Below are 25,232 nucleotides of genomic sequence, written 5' to 3'. Positions count from 1 at the left end.
CAAAAATAACAGTAAGAAATCACCTGTTAGTAGATTGCATATTATCATCTTGAAAATAGTTGCTCAAATCACAGTATCAAAGAATACAAGGTGGACATTCAAACAGGGAGACTGCAAACAGCTGTGTTCAATGATCCAAAAACATTAATATAGTCAGCTATTTAACACCCCTAAACATACTTGCTATTATATCCATTAGAGCTCTTTTTTTTCCCCTCTCTTTTTTACAACAAAATTTACACATTTTGGATTTTATTACTCCTTAGTTCTTATTACTTTTTTGGGGGGGAGAGAATAAAGTCAAATATGGCAAAACAAAGTTGTCAGTCAAAACCAAGGATAGACATAGCACATGATGTAGAACAGAGTACAAGGTTATCAACAATGGTTATCAACGTTGTCCCTTGTTTCCTTAAAAAGAATTGTCTATCTCATTAGATATTATAAAGTTGGACAAAACAGTAGAGAACAAGACCAATAAAACTTAGGCATTGTAAACATTACAGGACTTCCAAAGAAGACAATAGTCAAACCAGAATGGGTATCTTAGTGAATCTTATTGCCTTCAAAGTAGTTGCCTATGTCTTCAAACTTGATACTATCATATAGAATGGAACAGAGTCTAATCGGTCAAAACAAGATCGTGGGAGTACTACAGGACTTCAAAACAAGTTAATAGGAAATCAAAAAGAGTTACTATTTATATATCCTAATTTTTTAAATTTTTTCTTTAATTAAGACAAACATAAGAAATGACTAAATAATTTTTTTTTAAAACAATAAGGGGGAAATTAAGATAAAACAGGACAAAGCAATATAACAATAGAGGTCAAAGAATGACTGTTTCAGCAACCTAGTACTTCACCACCATATAACCCGACTTAATAGTAGTTAATTGGTGGCTACTTTTGCTATTGAGTTGCTATTTCTTTTCCCAAAATTATCTGTAGTGCTCTGTAGAAGGCGTAATACTATAGAAGCATCTCCTAGTTAAAGCTCCTTCCTTTAGAAAGTGAACTTACCATTTCAAATGTTAATTTCCTAAGCTGTTCCAATAGACAATTATTGCTTTGATGACAAAATAAAACAGAAAAAATGTCTGATAGGATATTTCCACAGATAAAAGCATAACAGAAGGGGAAAACTATGCATAATTCTTTTTATTGTAAGTTCTCTACTATTTGTCCTAAAGGGATTACAAAACAAGTCAGAACCTAATGGCTACCATGGCTGAAGACTGTTCCCTGTGACTCTTTGCCCTTAACACAAGAAAGCATAGCCAGGTTTCGCAGAAGAGTGAGGAGTCTGACCTTCAAAAAGGTTTAAATGTAGTGTGAAAAATAGGTAAATATAGTCTAAGTACTGATGTGATACAGTAAAATTTATAAAATACTTTTTACCAGCTTTGGTAACTTGGTTTACTTCAAGTGTTTAATTCATTCTCGCTACATTAACAAAATGCTTCCTAGTCCTGAACAGAAAATAGTTATCTAATTATGGAAAAAAAAAAGCAATATTCCCAGATTAAATGACGTGATAGCTGACTTGACACCATGGAGTTCAGAGCCCACGCTGAAGTCCAGGGAAAGGTAAACTCAGTAGAAAGACTTAAAGGTCTTTTATCCTTGTACAGAAGATAAGCAAAGAGAAAGGAAAAGCAATTAAACTCTGGGATCAAATGTACAGGAACTTCTCAATCTTTAACTCCTTTGAGCATGTTGCCTTTCTACCTTAAGTCACGAAGGGCAAGAGAAACAGGATATCACATGATCCAGGGGGAAAGATTCTTTGGAAGCAAAAAAAAAAAAAAAAAAAAAAAACACTTAAGGAGAAATTTTTAGAGATAATTAAGGGGCTGAAATATCCTTTGGGCAAACCCACATTCAATGTCATAAGTTCCCCTAAACAGGGAAAGGAATTATCCATAGAGATCTGGACTTTGTGTCCTCTGGTATTTATATCTTTAGGAACAATTTAAAGAGCTAATCAATTTACATGACTATCAGTATGGACCTCCATATTTCAACAAGACTTTTTAAAGTGCATTTTATATAAGTATGAAAATATTTACTGTCAGGAAAATGTTAGGTGGATTCATGGATGTTATGTCTGACAGATTTGTAAGATATGTTCCCTAGAAGTCTACATCTCTGAAAGCTTGAGAAACCTTGTAAGAGAAACTTTGCTTTAAGAGAGGAACTAAGCAGGAAAACTTGACTTAGAAACATCCTGATACTCATAGAGGAAATGTATCTCTTTAGGTTTGGACTGAGATACACAGTCAAACCACAGAGATAGAAATATAGCACTGAGAAAACATCAGAAAGCGTTGTTTTGTAAAGCCCTCAGTCAAATACTGTAGAATTAGGTGGTCCTGTATCAGTAAACCTCCAATAAAACATCACAGCAAAAGATATAATGAAATTTTCTTGATCTTAGTCACAGAACATCTACCACATTTATCTTATTTGAGGCATCTGGACTTAACTTCTATCTGTAGAATGGTAATGATCATACCAGTATGGTGTGCTATGAAGCACAATGGGTCGTGCAATGTCACTTGGTATGTAATAGAGCTAGAACATATATTACAGATTATGTATTAATAAACAAGGCAAGAAACTAATAGAAGAAAGAGAGGAAGGAAAATAAAAACTAGGGCCATACAAATAGCTCAGTGGCATAAGCCCCTGCCTGATAAGTGTGAGGTCCTGAGTTCAAAGCCTGATACCAAGAAAATAAAAACTAGGACAAGTAACTTTTAAATTCCTTTTTAAAATTTTTAAGTATTAATATTATTTGTAATAATTCAGCAATAAATATCAGTTCTATTTACTTTAAGTCCAATACTTTTGAAATACTGGATGTAAGCTAATTTATGATAATTACAATTTAAACACTGTGGCATGAGCAGTGGCATATTATGGATATGTTTGGTAGTTTAAACTTCTCTCCAGGGGCAGTTCCCCCACTAAAAATTCACACTGCCACAGCAGTAGTCAGCATTGCACAAAAGAGTTCAGTCAAGGAAAAGTGATTACCAGGTATCTTGTGCAACACTTGTCTTATTCTGTTAAACTGGTGAGTGAAACATTTCCACTGGTGAAAATATTTGGTAATCAGATAGGAATATAACAAAAACAAATGCCTCTTGATATCATTAAAAGAAATTCAAATTGTACAAATTATTGAGTTACTTCCTACTTTTGTGAGCGCAGAGCATATGAATCCAAGGAGATCATTAATCTTCATGTTAGAGATGAAGAGCATATGAATCCAAAGAGATCATTAATCTTCATGTTAGAGATGGTTGCCAAATGTTGTAACAGCATCCTATCGCTGGAAGGAGGTCATACATCTCTTGAGTAGACTTTTAGGTAAAGTAGTATTCAGACCATAGGAAAGGAATTGCAAGGTCTACAACTTTATACAAAATGGAGTGAAAGGTTCAATGGCTTAAAAATAAACCTTAATTTGTTTTTAGAAAATATTGCATATGAAACTAAATTTGGCTTATGACTGGATCTTTGTAATGTTAATTGTAAAGTTGTGAGATGAGCTAACCAACATGGAGTCCCATATACTTCCGTGGCTACTCTTGGCTCCAAAAGAAACTCAATATTTAGAAACAGTCATATTGGCTTGAGTCAGGTTGCAAAGCTTTAAAATACTTCTTTTAGTAGATATTTTAATCAATTTTGATGCCTAATGGGAATGAAATTCAGGGAAAGGGATTTAGTTTTGCTGCTGCTATTTAATTCAGTGTTTGAAAGCAGTCTCCTGAGGCATACATCCCCAAATTACACACAGAACTCACACTGAAAAAGCTATCTTTCCTCAACAATTTTGCATGATTGTAGAAAGGAAATACGAGAGAGGTGAGTAAGAAAAAAGAAATATTATTAAATGACAATGTGGACTAGAGGAGATAAAATAAAGTAGTTTTCCAGTATTTTTGAGGAACTCCTTATGGAGGAGGAATATTGACACCTGTGAAAGTGACATTAAATAAATACTGCTGCCAAAAGTACGTCAGGAACTCAGATGATCTGTGACTACAGATCTGCAGAGCTGAATTAATGAAAGCATCTTGCTTTTTTTTTGCTTGTTTGTTTTTGGTACCAGGAATTGAACTCAGTACCTTGTGCTTGCCAGACAGTTGCTGTGAGTTACATCCCTGACTCTATTGAAGGCATCGTATATTAAGTCATTTGACAACCTGGATGTTGTTTATCATTGAAATGAAACTTAATATACCTTTTAAATGCTATAAGATGGGTACCTTCAGGTTAAGTGGAATACAATCTGAGTACATTAGGTGCCTGAAGATGTTTGCATTTTCCTTAGCCTCACAGGTGGTATCTAAGATTCATCATCTTCAATCTCCAAATTTATCAGAATCACTCTCCAATGTGTAATGCTTTTATGGTTACGTATTTCTTGCAGATGAAATTCAAATAATTTCAAATTCAAATAATTTGACCTTGCACGGTATCACCTACAGGAAACTCCTCTGTGAATGAAGCGGAGCTTCTGATGCTTGCAACATTCATCTCACACATGCTCCACGGTGCTCCTCTGCAGCCTTGCTCTCTGTTTACACTGCAAAGAGCTCATTTTCCCTCGACCAAAAATATCAAAGGTTCTGTGTATGAGAAAGAAAAAGAAAACACGGGTGTGGCTTTCTGCTCTGCATTTCTGTAAGTAATGCTAGAAGAAAAAAAAAAAAAAGAACAAGTCTATAAAAAAATTCTTTTTGTGGGAAAAGATAGCTTTCCCACAAGCTCTGCAGAGATGCTCAGAAGCAATTTACATAATGAGTATGGATTCCAAGTTTCTCTGTACTTGATTATATGGGATAAAAACAGTTTTCACAAAATAAATTCACTTGGCTCTCCCAGCACCCTATGTATAGTCAAGAAAAAGATCTTTTTTTAAACATTAAATGGAAAGAGAATGTTCTAGGGTCTGAAACCCGCATCAGTGTGCCAAGGAAAAATGACATTGTTCTGCCCCTTCAGAAGTTATCAATTATCCAAAATTGAGTTTTACCAAAGGAGTGAGAAATGTCAAAAGAAAAAACAAAAGAACTGAGAGAGAAATATCCAAGAAATGGAGAAAAAGAGACGTGTGCAGACCCAATGAGAGGCTGGCACCATGCCCTGGCACTCTTTGCCAGCCATCCCATCTGTGGCTGGCTGGGCTCCGTTAAGGTAAGATAAGAAATCTGTGCTCTGAAATGTGTGCCTGTCAGTGATTCTTTCCCTTTGTGCTTCGAGTTAAAGATAAATCGTAGCTTAGACTAAGATGACGATAGTGTTTTTTCTAGACCAGAGATGTGTTAAATTGGGGAACAGTGCATTTATGCAGGTTGGCTCTGATGAGTGTCCCAGGAAGGGTGGTTTAGAGTTCTTAAATGGAAAGAAACCATCCTCTCATTCTTCACTTCCCCAGGAAAGGGTTTCACGTGGTTTGAATCTCACACCTGGAAAGAAGGCACACCTGAGTTTTGTATCTATCATCTCCATCTGATTTACTTCCTAAAATCCTAGACGGATTGCCCACTCCCCTTTCTCCTTCTCTATCACCTGAGGAAAGTATAAATATCGTACACTCAATGTTGAGAAGCTACTGGTGTGGTGGCAGAAGAAAGACTGTGTTTGAAGGAGGAAGAGGACCCCACTTTCAACTATTTCATCTCTCAGGCCCTTTACTGTGACATTTGGAAAGCTCAATTTGGCAAGAGCCTGTTTTGTTTCAGAAATATAACAGGACAGAAGGCTCTGAGAACACAGGTAAAGAGGCAGCAATTTAGGTAAACATCTCTCTTCTTTTCTTTGTGTTCTATTCAGTGTAACAAAGTAGGGGACGAGGGACTTCAAGCAAAGAGTAGTATTAGAATTATTCTTTTTTGACTACAGAGTCAACTATTTAAATATTTTAAGAAATTTAAAAGAATTTATTAATTTGTCCTACTCATCCCCATCACCAAAAGAAAAGAAAAAAATTGCTAGTTTTTTTGTCAGAAGACTCAAACGTGAAAAGGATCACATTTTTATTTGATTAAAAATATTCTACCCTTGAGAGAGAAGGCCACACCAGGAAGCAAGCCCAGTCTAGGAAGCAGTGTCATAAGCGTGCCACCAGTGGATTGGAACAGACAGACCTCAGCCCCTTCTGCATGGGGCTGACAAGAATATTAACACCCCATAAGCCACAGGCTTATCCAGAGAAACACAGGCTGTGCTGATAGCTATGGAGGTGAAATGCAACTGGATGCCTGTGGTGCTTGGTGTTTCACTGACATTGCAGATCTAGGGCCAGTGGTCTGACCATGGGTTCAGAAGACAGTGGTACGCAGTGCGGCATCTAGGGGGATCTCCTTCTGAGGGTTGTAGTTGTTGTTGATTCCCTATGGTCTTGTTTTGAAGTCTTACATTACTCCCATTGTTTTGTTGGTTTGGGTTTTATTCTATTTTGTTAGATTATATTAAATCTAATGACAGGAGTTGCTGTTTCAAAGATAACAAGAAATATGGTAGCAATTTCGGATTTACTGTTGGCTTGTTTGGAAGTCTTTTATTACCTTCATTGTTTTGTTTTTATTGTTTCTGCTATATCTGTTTCATTTTTGCTATGTCCGAAGTTATATGCAGCTCTTTTGAAGACATCTAGAGGCATTATGGTAACTATTGTTGATTTTGTAATGTTTCGAAGTTCTGTATCTCTTGCACTTTTTTTTGATTGATTTTATTTTGTTTGTCCTCTTTAAAATAAAAAAAAAAATAAAATAAATATATTCTACCCTCTTTTTTTGCTTTGTTACATGTATTCCAGAAGAAGAATATCTCTCTATCTCTTTCAGTCTCTCTGTCTGTCTCTCTCTCTCTTTCACACACACACACACACACACACACACACACACACACACACAAACATACAAGTGAAAGGCATGTCAGTGAAGACCATACAATAACAAATAATGTTGCTTACTGCTTTAGGGCAATAGTTTTCAGAAGTTATTTTTATTTATCCTGCTTTAATTTTTGTATATGCTGTAAGTATAGATTTAATGTCAAATTTTTGCCTATGGATATTTACTTATTCTAGTTTCATTGTTGAAAATACTGTCAATATACACCAGATTTATTTATGTTTTTAAAATTGAATTATATATGCATGTACTCAACTGATGTATTTTAATTTTTTAAGGAGAATAAAAGCAAAATTACAAAACAAGATAATTTGTGGGTAACAATGGTTAATACATTTCATATTGTTATCTTCAAATTTGTTACTCAGAGTACAATATAATAGGCAAACAATATTAGCAGAAAACTCTTTTCAACAAACTAAGGGAAATTAGTAGTATAATTACCTTAAGTATCTTTTACATACATATATACATATGTATATATGTATGTACCTATCTATCTTTTTTATTTTATCTATCTTTTTTATTTCGAAAGTAGTAAAATACAACAGAACAAGACAGAATAAAGCCAACTGAGACCGTGTAGTGAAATAGGTATAGAACTTCACAGCAGGTTACCAGGATAACAGTAATAGACATCACAGTATATTTCAATATCTTTACAATTGTTGTTCTTCCAATCACATATCTCAAAATAAAATGAAATACAGAACATTATAGGACTTATCAAAAGAGAATATTGAGTAAAGCAGTACCATTAGTCAGAATAAAGCAAAACAGTAATAAAAATATTTGCCTTCAAAGCGATGGTAAAAGGAAAACCCTTTATTTGCTATGGTCAACCTCCCAGGAGATGCTCAAATTTCTGATTCCCATTTGCTAATGGGTCGGGGGGGATAGGAGAAGTGGGATGTTTGACTCTAGGCCGTGCACCAGTAGGTTCACTATTGCTTAGCAGGGAGGCAGGCTGGTTGCTTGGTTTCCCAGCATCCTAAGTTTCAACATGGCGTGATTCTCAGGAGACACTGGTGGTTCTCTCCCTGGAAGGATATTTTTTTTTTGTTTTTGCAATCCTTCTTTTCTCCATTCCAGCATCCCAATTTCTCTTTCCTTTTTCATCTTCTTTCCATTTAACAATTCTATTTTACATTTTGGACCTTTTTTACTATTTCAGCTTCTCATACTAAAAAGATAATATGGTATTTACACATGGATGTCTGATTTATTTCACTTTTGAATATGATCTCAAGTTGTATCTATTTACCTATAAAGGTCTCTGGTTTATCCTTCTTTATGGTTGAGTAGTATTTCCTTGTGCTAAAATACCACATCTTTTTTTATCTGTTCCTCAGCTGATGGACATTTGAGTTGCTTCCAAGATCTAGCTATTATAAATTGTACTGCTATAGACATAGATGCACATATATCACTGTGGTACAACGTTTTTAGTGCAATTCAGAAGATACCCGGATGTTCTCCCTCACACTCTTTTCTTGACATCTTATATAACTTTATAGCATCAGTCTCAGATTTCCTGGTTTATATCACCAGGTAAGTTTTACTAATGACAAAAACACTAGAGAAAAAGTAAAAATAAAATGTCAGAAAGTTTTATACTTTGTTTTAAAGTCATTTTCATAATGTAGTGTGGTTTTTTTTTGGATATGCTATTCTTAAGTGTGTGAGTTTTTTAAATCTCTAAAGGAAATGAAAGCCTTGTATGCAATTCTACAAATATTTATGACTTGCTTCTTGTATTTGATAAGTACAAAGATCTTGAAATGCTAAGGTAAATAATACACAGTTCATTCCTTCCAGGCGTGCTTTTCTCACTAGGGTGGCATGTATGCTTGCCATTACCAAAATGCAACCTAGATGAAAAAATTGCTGTGGAATTTAAAAGAAAGTAACAGTAATACTGTTGTTGATGTTGTTACTTTTTTATTCCAGATCACCAGCACTTAAAACCAACAATAAAATGTAATCTCATAAGAATAATGAAGTGCATGTAATGGCCAATTTCAGAGATCATGAGCTGACATTACAGTTTGCCCTAGGAAGAATCAAGGGTTTAATTTGTCTGTATTTTCAGATATCGTAAGTTCGGCCAGTATAGTATTCTACATAGTGAAGCATTCTATAAAGTGAACATGGTGGGAATCTGAAGGTAGCTTAACTTTATCCGAGGTTGAAACTCTTTATTCTGCACTTATTCTTGCACTGTATAACTTTTTGCAACTTTAGAAAATTTATTATACGGACATTATCAGTGTTGCTTTGGGAACAAGTTTAGTATGAGTTTTTAGAGCAGGAGATACCACAGTTCATAACAAATGACTAGAAAGAAGATTTTCATCTAGTTTGTTTCTTATATAACTCTAAGAGATGGTTCCTTGAGTAAAACTGCAGGTAAGCGGAATGTAATTTTTTGGTGATTCTTCAGATTACTGAATTTTTTAATGAAAAAGACATGAAAGAAAAATATAGATACATAGCCGGTGATTACTGTTTTTAATGCTGATTTCAAGTACTGCATTATTGTTTTTTTTATTTTAAATGTACATAATTTAAAATGACAAGGTAATTTATCCTATAATTACATGAAATTTATTGGAATGTGTGTTTATTCTGAGATAGCACTTGGTTGCTGATTCAGCTTGCACTTTGCCTTTTTATAGTTACAAATTCTCAGTGACCTGTTAACCCACTGACTCACTTGATATTGCTATGACTAGAGCTTGAAAGCTTTCATATGAATTTCTTTTCAGTTCCTTGATGAATAATTAAATTATGGAATCAAGAGAAAGTTTAAGGACTTTAGCTTTTCAATGCTCATAAAATGTATTATCCTAGTAATATTACTTGTTTTAACTGTTATTTTGAAATAATTTCAAAATCACAGAACATTTTCAACATTACTAAGTAATCATATATTTCCTTCACATAGTTTTTATAAATAGCAACATTCATCACTTGTCTTAGTGCTTTTTTGTATTTTAATTTACTTTATCTCTATAGATTTACTTTATTTATCTCTATAGATTTTTGTTCTGTCTTTTGTTTTTCTCTTATGTTCAGCCTTTTATTTTCCTTTTCTGTATCATGTGAGAACAATAATGTCCAGCATTCCTAAAAATTACAAGGTACATTTTCAAGAGTACAACCATTCACCTCTAACAAGAATCCAAATTTCTATAAAAGAAAACTAATATCACTCTAACATTACAATATTTTTGCCTTGTGAGGTAACTTCAGTAAATTTTACCAAAATTTTCAGTGCTATTCTACACATCCATGATCATGTATTATACTTATTTATTATGTCCTTTTAATCTCCTTCAATCTGGAATAGTGAATTATTCTTTTCTTGCCTTACATGACTGTTATTTTAAAAAGTATAATCTGATTGTACTGTAGAATTTCCATCAATACAGATTTGATCACATTTTCACATGAACTAGGAACAATTAATACATAAACAAATAATAATTTGTGAGAGACAGAGATATATTTCGTGTTATGCTGCATTTTTTATTGTATCATAGATGGAAGAAATTACTATCAATTTGTTCTATTGAGAATATTAACTTCACTACATAGTATGTATTTTCCCTGGCTGCCCTACTTACCAGTTAATTCATATTTTTAAAATTAATAAGTAATGCATATTTTATGAGAATATCTTATAAAATAATGTGAAAGTTAGAATTACCTGTCCTAAACTAAATGTTTATTAATTAATTTATCTCATAATAGGCTCACAGGTTCCTATTTTACCCATTGTTTACATACAACCTGACACAATTAGATTGAAAGATCAACTGATAGTTTTTGTTTTTAGATTGTTGTTGTTGTTGTTGTGTTGCCTGTTCAAATTATCCCAGTCTTGGCCAATAAAAGTTCCTTCAAATTGGTTATGTCAGTTTTAGGAATACCTTCATCATCTTGAATACTTCCTTATTTTCTAGTACAATTTTTTCTAGGTTTTTCTTCTGTTATTTAAAGCTGTCTATGACCAATCTTGTTTCTGGAACAGAAATGAGATGTTAGACATCATCTGTAACCTCCAGTTTGGAACATTATCCAAAAAACATAACAGAGAAATAAAAAAGGGGGCTGGGAATTTAGCTCAGTGGTGTAAGCATCTGCCTGCCTGGCAAGCGCGAAATCGTGAGTTCGTATCCCCCGGAAGACAAAAGGTGGGGGGGGGGGAGAGAAAAATGGTACACTTCATCTTTAACTTTAAGTCATGGTTTTCATTAGCATCACTTAAGCTGCATTAGCAAAAGTTAATGTCTGTAATGGTACGGAACATGAATACTTTACATAAAGTATCTCTTCCTGACCCCACTTTTGTAGCTACATATAACTACCTCTTACTGTTATGTACAAACACACTTGGTATGACATAATTCTCCGCACTTTTCCACTAATATTTATGGGTTTCATTGAAATGACAAAAGATGAAAGAGGCAATATAAAGAGAAATGGTAACTATAAAGAGAAGTGGTAATGTAACAGTTGAGGCTGTGTGTACATGTGCTTGCATACATTAACATATTTCTATTTTAAATTGTTGATAATACTACATTACTATAAAATCACCTGGCAAATTGACTTATGAAAAATAGCATAATTTTTTCTGTCAAAAAGTTAATGCCAATAAATAATCATACATAAATGAAAAATACAGTATCCTTCCCTACAACTATAAGGAAAGGCAATTTCACACATGTATTTATTAGCAAAGAATACAAATGAGGCATATATCATTTTAAATAGGCATGATGAAGTATCATCTCTGTTTCTTTGTGAATCCCAGCAGCCTTTTACAAGACAAATGGACTTAAATTAAATGTGACAATACATGAGAGGCAAATTCTGGCTAATCATTGTAATCAGAATTAGGTTACCAAAGGTCAGTTGCCAGACAAAGGACAGTTAGTTATGAACAAACCTAGAGAATATCATGAGCTGCAGACCTTGAACACTCACTAGATTCTTATACCTTATACAGGTGATAGGCAGAATATCTCAATATTTTACACAATCTGCATATTTGACCACCATTGATTTCCAAGAGACTCACGACTTTTATATATTTTGTTAATTATTAAGTTATTATTTTACTAATAAAAACTCATTTCTAATGTGCATTGCTCTGGCTTAATATACACTAAAACTGACAATATGACCAAAGTGCCAAATGGCTGAGTGCTAAGATAACTATTCATTAGCAGTCAGAAGTGAAGATATGTGACATTTTTGTAGTCAATCATTAAATCAATTGACTACTCTGGTATATAGATGAAAGTTATCATCAGACTCTCCACACACATACTATTGCCTGTGCTGAAATATTTTAAAACTAATGATAGTCATTATAATAATTCATTTCTAAATCTTTCAGAATTCTTTTCTAAACTGTATTTTACATATCAGTAACATGATCAACTTAGAAACATTAGCAATAATTCCTCAATAATTTAATCACCAATACAATGTTACCTTCTGTCCAAAGATAACAGTTTTTGTTATCTACCCCAATAATCAGCCAATTTAAAATGGTCTTTATACCTTGTTGTTATGCACCTTGTTGCCTTTAATGTCCAACAACCCTTTTGCAATGTCCTTCTAAAAATTGACTCAAATATTGCATATTTTAGATTCTTATAATAACTTCCTTGTGGTATTATTAAATTTTTCTTAACCTTTATCATTCCTATAAACAAGAAGCTAATTTTAAATGTTAAACTAAATGCGAAGTTTTTGTCATAGTTATTATTTCAGTGTATATTGATACTCTTTAGTTTGAGGATCTTTATGAGCCAATGCCTTTCAATGGATTTTATTTATCTCATTATCTTTTTGGTGTTCACTTTGTCACAGCTTTGGTCAATGGAACCTCTTTCAAGCTAATGCTTTTCTTCTTTTGAAATGATCATATTAATCTTTGAAATATTTCTTCTTTTCTTTTTCAAGCCATTTCATACTCCCTTTCTACTCTCTACTTGAGATGTAAAAGTTACACTTGAGGGGCTGGGGATTTAGCTCAGCAGCATAGGCGCCTGCCTTGCAAGCAGGCAGTTGTGAGTTTGATCCCTGGTACCAATAAAAACGAAATAGACTAAAAAAAAAATTACACTTGAAACAAATGTCTACTTTATTGTGTCTATATCATACTTACATTATGAGTTGGCCCCTTCATTATTTTGCTGTGTATATAATGATGCATTATTTTGAATCACGAGTTCAAATTGTTCTTTCTAGATAGTTTCTGTAATGTGACACTATGGGCATGAATAGAATGGACACTATTCAGACAGAGCTTTCAGCAAAGGCTTCATAGATATCATTTTTTCTATGAAGGAAGTTAAGACAAGATAAGGAAACATCTTCGAGAAAAGTGTTCTAATTAAGAAGAACAGCAAAAACAAAATTAGAGAAAGCACTTAGTGTTATAAATCATGAAGAATAGTGTATCGTTGGAATTGGGGAATTCAATAGGGCTGTGACAGGGTAGGATATGGTATTAAGAACTTGGAGGCATTTTATACTATATGAACAACAGGATTGTGTTTTCATTTTAAAACAATCAAAGATTGTTTTAAATCAAAAATTGAAATGATCAAAGATTGAAATGATTCATAACACTAAGCTCTAGAAAAGAGGAAAGGATGCTTAAAGGTTCCTTTCTATTTTGGGAAGCATGATATTTATTTGATTAGCATCTCTGGAGGAACTTTTAGCAATATTCATTAAAAGTTGAAACATTTTAATGTTGCAAATCAAATTTTAGGAATTTTTCTTAACACAATAATGCAACAAATATCCATAGTAACTACAAAAGAGACAAAAAACATAAAAAGAACAACCTATTGATAGAAAGGCGATTAAAAGTATATTCATTTTAATAGACTAATATATAAGCCATTAATATGATGACATGAAGCTACATTTTTCACTTGTATTGATATGTATCAGACATTATCAAGGGCAAAAACCATAGTAACATAATAAAAAAGAAAATAGACACACAGGGCTTTTTAAAAGAAAAAGATCATTTCTTAAATGAACAATATTCTGGTGTTAGTGACAAAAATCAAAACACATGTAAATATAATGTTATTTTAAGAAAGAATAGATGAGATGTGGTAGAATCTAAAACAAAATGAAATTCTGATAAATTTTTCAAGAAAATTGAGCAGATTAAAATTCCTAGAACATTTTTAAATGCCAAATTATTCAAAAAGGAACTGGAAAATGATCTTTAAAGGAAAATTTTAAATAAAATATATAGTATACTTCCCTTTCCAAACAAATATAAAAGTATATGGCCTAGGTAAACTTTTTAAGAGACAAATATTTTCTATGTTATACAATATTTTCCACAAAATTGTAAATAAAAAATGGTTATTTTGAGGTTTCTATAAATTTTACTCCCAGTTAGATATATTAGGATAAGAAAATACAAAAACTTAGGGATGGGGATTTAGCTCAGCAGCATAAGTGCCTGCCTTGCAAGCAGGCAGCTGTGAGTTCAATCCCCGGTACCAATAAAAAGAAAAAGAAAAAAATAATACAAAAACTCAAACGATAATATGGACTAATAAAAGCCAATACTGGAATATAGAAACACATGTCATGATTTATTAGGACTTTTGTCAGGGTTCAAAATGTTTGACTATGAAATACCATAAATTTACTCGGACCATGATTTGTAATTGTGGCCAGTGCCCTCCTATTTTAACTCCATGTGTACCTCTCCATTGTTTCTAGATCCTAGCACTCAGATTTATCTCCTTTGCAACATCAAGCTCTTTTCTGTCTCATAGACTTCATGCCTATAACTTTCTATTCCTGGAGTTGTTTTTCAGCAGCTTTTTAATTGGCTATTTTCTCTCCTTTCTTTCTAGTTGAACATTTGCTCCTCACAGAGACCTGACTTGGCCACAGTCTCAGCAAATAGTCCATTATCTCTCCCTTTTAGAAACTATCCAAATTACTTGGACATCATTTAATTTCTATTACTGTAAAACAGGCTTCCTGAAGACAAAAATCTTTGAAATAATAGCACCAGACTTTAGGACTCCTGTGAGTTTACACAAAAGTTATCACTAATGAAGTGTAGTTCAGTCTCCTCATTTATTATGTAGTATAATAATCAGTGACCTGGTCACCTTCAAAGATCTTTATGCAAAATAAAAATACAATAGAATGTGAACTTCTAATCCACTGCAAGAATAAAATATTATTTTTATTGCTATCTTTATCCTAATCATCATTTTAGCTGTTACTATTACTGCAAAATCAATTAAAATCATAAAATACCTTTTCCTATTGGTTCTTGTCAGGTAGGCAGCTCATATGGCAGCTGGGTGCTATAATCATTTCTAATTATCTTTCTTTGGGAATATACATGCAGTGTTCACCACTTGCCCAAAAAGTAAAATTATTGCTGTAATATTTTGCCACCAATGAATTGTTTATGTGTGTTTTGTTGCCTTGTAAACAGATGAGCAATTTCTAAAACAAGAACTGCAATGCTTAACTAATGTGAAAAGCTGGTTTTATTTTATTTTAAAAAATCTTTATGATATTCCAGTGTGAGGACAGATTTAATTAGTGTGTTATATTGGTAGTTCACTTGGATAGGGAACTCAGACAAAGCAATAAAGTGAACACTTATACTGGGTAAGGCCTGATATTGTCAATTTTCCTTAAGGATAATACCACCACGGTAGCTTTTAAAGTAGGAAATATCACTAAGATGTTAAAACTTTTCTCTTTTAAATACAAAATAAAAATTTGTCAGTTATGGTATATTCAGAAAAGACTGACATTAAAATAATTTAAAACATTGATTGGCTATATTAACAGATATTTAACCCTACTATGAAAATTTTGGTGTGCTCCATTGTATTATATCTATAGCTATCTATATGTGTGTAAAACAAGTTTATATACCTAGATTATGTGCAGTAATGATCACATGTACATACAAGTGTATGTATAGTAGTTATTTTATACATGTATATAAAACTACATGCATCAATGCATGTATATACATATATATGTATATGCAGAGATTATGCTCCACTTAAATTATGATCATACTACATGTACAGTTTTGTATCTTTCTTCACTGAATAATTGTGAACATTATTTTATGTAATCTCCTTAATTATCTTCACTTCCCTCAGTTCTTTCTATAGCATGAAAAGTACAGAAGAGTTTTCCAAATAACAATCCCCAAAATAATTCATTTTTCAGATGGTTTCTCTTGCTCATGCTTGCTGTCCTTCTGCTGTCACTGTCCCCAGGGGAAAGAGAGCTGAAATAGTAGAGGTTCAATCACAAGAAAGCCAAGACAAGCCTCCCCATTCCAATGCAGCCACCACTGTGCTGACCTCAACAAATGTGTCAGGTAGAGAAAAGCACACTTCTCAATATCCCAGCTATGATTTTGCTTACTACCTCAAAAAGAAGACTTTACACAACCAATAGATGTACTTACTGCAGGATAAAAACTAACCAGATGTAACTAAGGTTTGGTGACCAGTCTACGGGTGGAAGAAGAGTTGGCTGCTGGCAGTGGCAAACATGGAATCCAAGACAAGAAAGAAAAAATAAAATTTGCAAGGGTTTATCATTGCCTTGATTTGATGCAATGCCTTGAGGTATAGTTATCTGGACTCTGCCACTTCTCAGAAAGGACATAATATGTTAAGGCATTGTATTTCCCAGAGTCTCAGTCATTTGTTTTCTGAAAACATATGCAGAAGTAAGGGACAGTGTCAGATGAAGAATAGTCAGTATATGTTCTTAAGATCAATCTCTCTTTGTGCAGTTTTTTCTTTTTTACAGTTGTATTCTTTTTACAGTTTACAGAAAGATAATCCCTTGGATTTAAATAGCTATGTACATACAAATATGAGTAAACTTAAAAATAATACAAAGCCTTGGATAACAAGGAGGCTTATGAGAACTCCCTTGTCATTCTCCCGTACTTGAGGGTAGAGGACATGAGTCTGCTTTTTAAAAATTCTTAATTTTGGCCATTCTTGCAACAATAAGCTTTCAGTTTGGTGATTTCCTTTGTCTTGTCATTTGCCTTTAAAGCAGATGATCCACCACCCTTTTAAACTACAAGTATCTCTTATTTATTGGTCCATTTTAGGGAATGAGTCTCCATTACTCTGATAGCACTAGTTAAAACACAGAACAAAGAAGCATGTAATCCTGATTTTGGAGATGCAGAGTTCAGGGAGTGGAAACTGAATTTTTCTTCACTTTCATCTTGTGCAATCTTTGCCTGAGTTTGCAGATCAGCCTTTTTATCTTTGTTCTTTCTGCATGATTCACATGGGAAACTATTGCATCAAATTCACCAGTGTGAATTTATGCAGATTTCACCATAGTCATACATATGTACACATAGTACAACAAAAAATTCTCACTTAGAAGACAATGTAAGTCCATTTCAAAGAAGTCATTTTATTTTCCAAATTAAGGAGTACACATAGCTTTCCTTAGTGACAGTGTACTGCTTTATGAGGCTTCGGAAAAGTGCAGTATCAGATACTGTTTTGCATGGCCTACTCTATTTCAAGACATGTCCAGGATTTACTGATTCTTAAGAAAGGCAGTCTGGTATGTATACTCTTGAAACAATTGGCCATGTCTCCTGAAAGTACAGTTTTTCTTTGCTTTCTCAGTAGAAAAGTATCTTAAGCATGATATAGTTCCTCCTTTTGTATCATTATTTAATTACTCATCAGTTGTTGACCTTCATTTTCATCTTTCTTGTTTATAAATATATCAATTTTTAAGGATTCTTTTACTAGCTTCACAAATCATCAGACATGTCAGTATTTATAATAAGCTAAACTGTAAAAAAAACACTGAACACACTTCAAAACTCATTAAATCTTGTCTTCATTATTTCATTTCTGACCAGAGCAATGTTGGACACTTTAGCCTCATATTTTTGGGTCTTTTTATGTTAAAATTTATGATGATGAGCAAAAAAGTCTTCAAGAGTTTATTATTCTTGGCACTGAAACAAGTTATCTCCAAAGACTTTGAAATATCAATGATATTGGATAATGATCAGCTACAAAATAATCTTTGATTTTAAGTAAAATTGCATCCACCTATCATAATGATTTGAACAAATAATAGCTATTTACAGTCAAGGCAGGGGAAATACTTGAGGCAGAACTGGTAATTATTATTATTATTATTTTTTATTGGTACTGGGGATCAAACTCACAACCACATGCTTACAAGGCAGGTGCTCATGCCACTGAGCTAAATCCCCAGCCCCTAAACTGGTAATTATTGAAAAACTAGCTCAGCTGGACCATCAACCAGGCCTTTTCCCAACATTCCAGAACTTCACCTTCATTATCAAGCTCATATGGTGAACTGGCACTCTTTTAGAAATGCACAATCAGCAAAGTATAGAGTTATTTTAAATTCCAGATTTAAAGAATCACTGAGAAATAGATTAGGAGGCTGGGCAATGTAGAACCCAGGAATGTATGTCTGCCTTCCTATTTGTGGGGAGACTTGAGAATGGTTCTCATGTGGGGTTTAGGGAAAACTGTCAAGAAACGAGAAGATTGTTTCTACTGAAACAAAACAAAACAAAACAAAACAAAACTAATCTAAACTAAACTAAACTAAACTAAACTAAACTAAACTAAACTAAACTAAACATTGTTTAGCCTAAGCTCTGATAACTTAAATTTCTTGTTCCATTTTGGAGTAAGTTATTGAATTGTAGCCTCTAACATGCTTTATCTCCTAAAATTCTTCTGGACTGTGTTCAAATTTCATTCTGGAGGAGGTGATGATGACTGCCTTCCAACATGCTGACATTTACGTTGGCTCTTATTTTTTCCCTTAGTCTTTGCTCAAACAAAGGTTATATAATTTATGATCTTTTTGTAGAGATCCTGATAGTGAGTATTACAAATCCAAGTTCAGTTGTACTATCATTTGCATTGGCAATCAAACTATTTTCAGATCATGATGGCCATGATGGTGAAAAGATCACAGAAGAAATTTCAGGGGCTATGAAATAAAAAGTTAGAAAAACAGAAGTTACCTTGAGAAAGAAGAAAAGGCAAATTAACAATTTTTAAAAAAAACTTCATGAAAAAGCAATAGGATGAAATGGAAATAAAACCAGATGCAAACTCCAGTATCTGATCAAATAGAGTACTGAACACTGGGTCAGTCATACTTCAGTGAGTGCTTGAAACTAAAGCCCTCATTCTACATCCTGTAAGGAACTGAGGTTTACCTGCCTACAGCCACTTACCTGAGCTTGGAAGTGGGCTGCCTTCATATGAGCCTTCCACTGATACTGCAACCTGAGCTGACAACATGATTACAACCACGAGAGTCTCTGAGTAAAAATCAGCTGTCTTAATGCTCTTACACATTCCTGACCCTCAGAATAACAGAAATGAAAGAAAAATCTTTGAAGTAATAAGTTCTGAGCCATTTGATATATGTCAATACGTAATTAATATGGAATTGAACCATAGTGTCCTTCAACAGAGCCTTCTATTTTTTCAATATATAGCTTCAAGTCTGATCTCCAAAGTTCATTTTAACAAACTTAGTGAAATTAAATTTTCAGGATGCTATGGCTTTTTGTCTGATTTTCCTTGGATAAAAATAAATAACAGAATAAAAACTCTTTCATCAAACTAACCAGAGTTCACAGCACATGCCATTTACAGCATTTACAGTACTTCTGAGTGTTAAATACATTGAGTCTGACTTGTATGGAACTGAATCTGAGTTTTAGCTCTGCTTATTAAAAACTGTGTTAGGTCAGGTAAGTAACATTCTTATAGCTATGAAATGTGAATAGTACTTATCTGCCTCACAAATTGATGTGTGAATTAAATTACATAGTACAAGTAAAGTACTTAGTGCTTCACATTGAATAATTACAGTAGGCATTGCATAACTACAATATTTCTCACAATTATTATTGTCCCTCTTTATCTCTGTAGATTTTTGCTTTCAAGTTTACCTAATTCAAATATAATCTCTTCTTTTTGGAATATGATTAAGTAGTTTTGTTCCTTTTTTTAGGGTCACTTATATTATTACAATTTTTTGACCTCCTAAAAATTTTATGTTAACATATCTTATTTCTCTATCTGTTTAAGAGCCTAAACTATACATAGCTAACTCGTATATTTTTTGAACTGAATCAGACCTTAAGCATCTAAATAACTTTTAAAAATTATACTGGCTTCTAAATTTTTTCAAACATCATTAAAATTCAGACGACTCCAGGTGGATAGGTACTTGCCATATTCTTTAGATCTCTGTTAAAAGTTTTCTCTGTTGCCTCCAAGGAAATTAGAAGCTGAATTATATTCTACGACTCTAATATGACCAGACTGTAAAAAACGTCAAGTCATTTAGCTACCTGAGATGTTTCTTGAACTTTCATTTAAGGTAAAGATGTTTAAATTCCATTTCAGTTTTGACTTCTGAAAGTCACACTTTCCTTGTGTATGACCCATATTTTGCGTAAGTTAAACTATATCTAGAGAGACCGACTTTTTTAGTACTCTTGAGATTTTATACTTTTTTGTTCTGAATTACAAGAAATCATTGGTTTGTGGCCCGAATAAAACTGACTTTGTTAAATGCCCAATTTTCTTTCTTTCCTTTGTTTTACAACATGAGCAGTCTGACATGTGAATTTAGTGATTCTGATAATATCCTAGTGTATTCAAACAAAACTACTTTTGTGTGTGTCCTGGTTTCTGAGAAGACTGAAAACTTATGTGATGGTCAGAGAAACAAAGGGGAAAAATGGTCATTGGAAAAGTAGTAAAAGTTTATTTTATACTCTTATCATATATATATATATATATTCTTTATACACACGTGTACATATATATGAGATAATAAAAAGCACAGAAAAACACTGTTGTTCTCTAGCAAATTGTGACTTTTATTAGCCACATAGGTATATTGATAAAATATATTAAAATCATAAATTTTTGAGAGCTAGGAAAGAGCTAGAGAATTATCCAGTGCAGTGATTCCTAATCCAAGGTTTCTAGAGAGCTATTTTCAAAATATTTTAAAGCCTGATATGAATTATACATAGGCCTATAATATAAATACACCAAAAACATTTCCTAAGGAGTTTAGAAGAGAAAATTGAGAATAATAACAGAAAGCATTCGGGCTAAAATTTTTTGCCTGTTTGTTTTTGGTCTTATACTTTTATAGATAATGAAATTTAATCAAATGCTTTTTTACATGTTTTAAATTTAAAATTTAGTGTATTTTTGTAATACATAATATTTGCATTCATTTTGGGGAATCGGCATACACATATAAAAAATTCTTAGTAATTTTACATTGTTTTTCCTTCTATCCCTACTTTTTCCCTTATCTACTTTCTCTTCTCCAAAAATCTTTCTGTAGGTGACTTGCTGGTGTCATGATTCATAAGGCCATTTGTTCATTCCTATTTAGTATTCCTTTTATCTTATCTTCTGACTAAAACCCAGACTCAGAATGAACTTTGTCCTTTGTCTTAAAGTCAAGAGATGCCCAGGTGAAAGCTTTCAGATTAATGGTTTTTTAATTTTAAAGATAATAAAATCCAACAAAACAAAACAGAATAAAGTTAATCAAAACGAAGCAGTGAAATTGGTACAGAGTTTCAAAACAGGATACGAGACTATCTTAGTATGTTTTGTTATCTTCATAATAGTTATCCATTCCATCAGATATAGCAAAAATCAAACCAAAAAAAAAAAAAAACTAGAATCAATCAAAGCAGAACATTGAATAAAGCAAAACAATTAATTGGAACAAAACAAAACAGGTAGAAAAATATTGGGTTTTAAAGACAAGATAGAAGGAAATTCCCTGTGTTTGCTATACTGCATGCAGTTATCCTCTCAATAGATGCCCAGACCGCTGGCCCCAGACCTGCAAAATCAACCAAATAATACAAGCATTCAGTTTCTTTTTTGTACCTCAGTTGCTATCAAATCAGTCTGTCCTCTGAGTCAACCAGCTGCTAGCTGGGGTGGAGGGGTGCGGGGGTGAGGGTGCATATTGATTCTCAGTCTGAGCAACAGTAGCCTCACGGGAGGTGCTATCTGACTTTTCTCTTCCTGTGCCCCACATGCGTACGGTATACTCTGATTTTAATTCTAGTTTCAGTCAGCATGTTGATTACTCTGATGGTCTGTCATTTCCATCTCTAATTTTTTCCCTGACATTTTTGTAGCTTTGTCTTGTAGCTTGCTTTCTGGGCAATTAAATCCTGTTCCATTTATTCACATCCAAGATTACTCATATTCCTGCTATTGTAATAGTAACATGTGCACTAAACATCTACTCTATAACATCCATTTTATCAAATACAAGTACTTTAGATAACATTTCTATGAAGTTCAGGAAATTAGACTCACATAATTTAAATAGCTTCACTGAGATGGCTTCTAACTATCTGTCCAAGGTTGTTGCTCATGTATTTTGAATTCTAAGACTGCTATATTATCAAAGCAAAACTTAATTATCAAAATCAAGTGTTTCAATAAAAGTTAATACCAGTTGATTTTATCACTTTCTAACTCACTCATCCTTATCCCTTTCACCAATTTTGAGGCCAATGTACCAGAAACTTGCCTAAGCCAAGTCCTTCTCTTCCATCATGAAAGAGGTTCTTAAAAGCTGTCACACTGAAAAGGGTCCTAGAAATTTAATTAGTGTTCAACACAATTACTAAGTGCAGCTTTTTATAAGCCTATTTGGATTTTAACAAAAATGATATGTGAAATCAGGAGAACTATCCTAAAATGACAAAATTTATGCTACATTCAATTGTTTTAATTTTAAGAATTGCTTATGTTTTCTTATAAAAACAAGAAAATTCTAAATGAGTTTAACATTTCAGGAAAATCTTGCTCTCAGATTACTTTGCAGATATCTTTAAATTCCTGTGGCAATTATTAGATTTTGTTTTAGAAAAAAGGTCTATTATCTTAATGAATGATAAATAAATGTACATATGTGTACTTACTTAAAATATTACGTTTATAATTATATGGGATATTTTAGCACCACTTTTAACACATTGTTTATTTCACATGTGATGATATTTGTTCTAATGTAAACAAATTAAATTTGTAACAGTTTATTTATTTGCCTTGAAACTCACTTAAATAATTTTGAGTTAGCTTCTGTCGTGTTAATCTTTTCTGTTAAGCCACATTATGCTATACATTAGCATATTCATTCTTTATCTCAGAATGTTTTTCTGTTACTCAAATTATCACCATCCCTAGAGCAAAGTAAGATTTGTTTTTTTTCCCTAGAAGTTAGTAGACTAATGTCAAGATATGTATTATCTCTATGAAATTGAATACATATATGTGTATATCTTGTCTATGCATGTATAGCTGTACATATCAGTGTACAATCTGTATTTCTATAGATGTAGGCTGAATCTTATGGTTATGAGTATATGTAGGTAAATATTTTTATGTGATATTTTCTTGAATTTCTATAGCTTTCAATATACTCTCAAAAAACAATCTAGGAAAAAATGATGAAAAATAATACTTATTTCATAGAAATTTAGTATTCTTCTTTTTCACAATGACGATATCTAAACCCTGGCAGATTCTGCTTCATTGCTGCTAAGTCTTTGTTGTTATTTTCCCAGACCCTTTGGCATACCTACCATACATACAGGGTGCAACGTACATCCATTTTTATTAGACTAAGACTTCTTTGTGAAAAATTGCTCTTGGAACTCTGCTCTTAGTTCTCAATTTTTTCATTAAACTTCATCCCTCTAAAGCAATTTCTGCTTCATCTCCTCCTTGACAAACTTATTAGGGATTATTATTTATACAATTACAATATTTTTATGATTTGTTTCTAGATGGCTTCTGAAACCTCATGTTTAATAGATAGGGCTTTTTCAGAGGTGGCTGGATCTAAAGTATATGACAATGGAATTGATTCATGGTGCTACACTAGGATCAAAAGCCCTGGGAGTAAGGGTGTGAATTCTATGCACCTTAAGTAGCCTGGATAAAATGTAAGGGATAGATAGTTGCTAACTAGTTCTAAAATGCCGACATATATCAACTCATGTCATAGAACACTTATGGTGGGACTGCTGGTATACTTCAGTGCAAATTTTGTCAGTTAATCTTATGAGTGAGCTATTAACCCAAACTACATTTCTTTAGTCTTGTTTTACTACTATGCCACTTTGATAAAATGGTCAGTAACAAATTTCTTTACTGGCTGAAGGTTTCATGTGTTGGAACATTTTAAATGTGGGTATCTATGAATGGTAATGTTCTCCTCCATGTAAGTGACTGTTCAGAATTTTTAAAATGTCAAATATTTTCATGGTCACTTGCACGTAGTAATTTAGAAAATATTCAGAGATCTTGAAATCTAATTATATTTAACCAGCCTCAAATTGTGCAACCATGATGTAGAATAAAGAATGCGAAACAAACAAACAAACAAACAAAAAAAAAAGACACAAGCAATAGAAAGAGCTGTAGCTGTCCCCTTGTTATTTTGATACCTTCTGCCCACCATGAATTCTTTCCCCTCTGTGATCGCTATCTGCCAGGCTACCCTGCCTTGGTGCCAGTTGGTTATGGTACTGAAACCTCTACACACTGAGCTAATTTCAACCTTTCCTCCTTTAACTTTGAGTGTTGAGTATTCTGTCTCAATAGCAAGAAAAGTAAATAGATATCCAAATCAATCCGGTCAAAGTCTTTTCCTTGATTTAATCTTTTTTCTGAACCAACAATTTCACTTCTTTTTTTCTGTCCATTTCTTTTCCACTAGGATCTGGCACACTGATCTTGCTCTCAGTCTTACATAAAATCTACTGAAAATTTGCATGACTTTAGGGAGAATCATACACTTTTCCCTGAGATAATTTTATTTCTGTCTTTTATGCTTTATCTCATTTGATCCTTACAACAGATTAGTGAGGTTGACTATTGTTATTATTAAGAAATACAAATGAGTTTAGAGGAATATAAAATATTTTCACTAATTAAAAATGCAGTTACTATTATACGTAAGAATATGGTCTATATCTCTTAACTGTTATTCTATGGCTAATTTCAGATCTCCATTTAATTTAGTTACTGGATAGGACCAAATTAATTTATGATACTAGAAAAGATACTGAATTTGCAATAAGGGAACTAAGATTTAAGACTTAACATTGTCACTTACTAGATTT

This window comes from Cavia porcellus, unplaced genomic scaffold, assembly GCF_034190915.1.
Source record: "Cavia porcellus strain 051 isolate PalLab524CR breed Dunkin Hartley unplaced genomic scaffold, mCavPor4.1 scaffold_20, whole genome shotgun sequence".
Taxonomy (NCBI): Eukaryota; Metazoa; Chordata; class Mammalia; order Rodentia; family Caviidae; genus Cavia; species Cavia porcellus.
This window is presented reverse-complemented; position numbering follows the sequence as displayed.